Raw genomic sequence first — 2,604 nt, forward strand, 5'->3', positions numbered from 1 at the left:
CAAGCAATATATAGAATGCTTAGCTTACTGCATCCTTATGAAAAGTAATTAAAATAATTTTTTAAATCTGATAATGGGAAAAAGAATTTTTTTAATTTGCAATTAATTACTGGTAGGAATAAACAGTTTTAAATTTATGTTTTCTGTTTCTATAAATTACCCATTATTAGCTGTTGCCCATTTATTTATTGGGGTCTTAATTTTTTTAAATGATTCTTGTGAACCCTTTATTTATTTAAGATATGATCTATTGTTTTTTGTATTTGTTACAAATGTTATTTCGGTGTAATGCTCATTTTAAAATTTTATTAATAACATTTTAATGTTTATAAGTTTTTTAAATTTGTAATTTTTTTAAGATTAAGTTTTTTTAATTGAGGTAAAATTATACACAATGAAATGCATAGATCTTAAGTGCACATGTCAAAGAGTTTTAAAAATATATATACTGGGGTGTGCATGTTTTAAATTTTTATATATTCGAATTTCTTGGTCTTCTCCAGTGATCACTGTTAAGAAGAAGTGAAAGACTTTGAAATGGACTCCCACAAGAAAGTTACTGGGCATCTTATCTAGAGTACCCTTCCATGTGACCTTTTCTTTTCTTTGATCTGTTTTAACAATCTGTATGTTTCTTACTTGTTGGTAAAATATTGTAGAAAACCTATATTAATGCAAATTATTCTTGTACATAGAAACGCAAATTAGTTGTGGCTGTTGGAATATAATTGATTATTGCTCTGTGGTCAGATACCTCTATGTAGAATTTTTTTAGCATCCCTTATCTGCCCACATATATGTGTGTGTGCAGTGCGCATCTTTGAATTCTCTTGTGAAGTAGTTGTAACATCTTATTGGTTCCCTGATTAGTTAGTGAGTTAAATACAATCTTTGACATGTGTTCATTTCATTTCTGCATGAGTCATGCTTATGTCCTCTTTAAGATGAATTTAAGAGCATTCTAAAATGGAAAAAAAAATTTTAAATAAAATGAATTTAAACATCATCCATATTCAAGGCATGGGTTAATAGGTCATGGCCTGGATTCATTCTGGAAACAGTTTATTTTGAAGTTCAAACTTATTTAAAAGGGCTAGGACAAGACTGACAGTTCATAATTATGAATAATCAAGAAAAGCTCGAATAGCAACATGTCTTTCCTACCTAGCCATGCCGCTGGTGATTTAGACTCCATGCCCCAAGACGGACATATATATATAATTTTTGCTAGCAGAGGCCTAAGAAGCCTTTCTTTTAAAAAGAAAAAAAGAAAAAGAAAGAAAGCAAAGCTAGAGTTAGTTCTTGTGCTTAGAAAACATAAATAAATATATTCATTTATGTTTCCAAATTTCCAATAAAACAGGGTCAAGGCCATACACTGTGGTCTTTCTGTTTTTGTCTTTTTTCCACCTCAGCTTTTTTTCAAGGCCTTAAAACTTTGAGGAGCCAGTGAGTGTTGGGGAGTTCCTGGAGGGCAAACACCATTTTCATCCACGACTAGTAATAAGTTCTCAGTTGACTCAAAATATTTGTGAAATTAAGCAATTTCCCTAGCGATGTAAAAATTGTTATGCATATATAAGGGAATTGGGCAGGCTTCAGGGAAGAACAGGAGAGAGAGAGAACCTCCTCCAGCCTGGGAAGCCCAGGGCACTGAGGCCCAGATGTTAATGTCCCTCCTTGGTCTTTCCCATCTCCTTCCCACTCCCCAGTCAGGTGGCAGAACCCGGACAATGGGGAAGAGGGAGTGATGGCTGATGCAGCTGAGGTGGGAGCTGTTCTGGCTGGACAGGCCCCTCTGGCTAGAGAGGTGAAGACCACTTTTACCTGCCTGACAATTGCAGAAATAAATGGCAGGGAATCCTCTGCTTGGGGAATGGCACGCTGAGTAGACTAGAGAGCTGAAAAACAGGATTCTAGGGCACCAGCAAGAACACGATTTCTGGAATAGGTGAAGCCCTCGCCTGCCTCCCCTGGCTAGGAACAGGTATATTAACCAATGGAAAGGGGATATACCTGGGAATTGTGATGCTAATGGCAGGAAAGCAGAACATCTCTTTTCCACTAACGGTGTCTGCTTCGGGTTCCTTATGTGCAGTCTGAACTGGTCCGGAACCCGGCGGCGACGGACACCATTCAGGCCCTGGCCGCCGGGGGATGAGGCGGAGGACTGTGCAGAGGAGGATGTGCAACACGGTCCTAGCGAAGGGCTGACGCCGCCGTTAGTAGCCGGCTGCTCCACGGTAGTCGCGTGAGGCCAGGAGGTTCGCATCTGCAGATCCCTCTCTGGGGGTACAGCCCTTGATCCGCCTCTCAGCTCTGGAAAGGTGACATCTGCAATCAAGTAGCTCGGGAATTGGGTTTAGCACTTGTCACCTCTCGGAACTGGGCGTCCCGGACTCTTGAGTCCTTGGAGGGCTTACTCGGGACTACATTTCCCAGAAGGCGCCGCGGTGATTGATAACTCTATTAGCCTACGGACGAGGAGGATTTCTCGTCATGAAAAGTGAGAAGCCAATGGCAAGAGGACAGGGGCGGTATTTTCCGGCGGCTGGCTGTCGAGCTCAGAGTCCCCACCTGTGTCTCGCAGTCCTGTCACGAATC

The sequence above is a fragment of the Pteropus vampyrus genome, unplaced genomic scaffold, assembly GCF_000151845.1.
Source record: "Pteropus vampyrus isolate Shadow unplaced genomic scaffold, Pvam_2.0 Scaffold286, whole genome shotgun sequence".
NCBI lineage: Eukaryota > Metazoa > Chordata > Mammalia > Chiroptera > Pteropodidae > Pteropus > Pteropus vampyrus.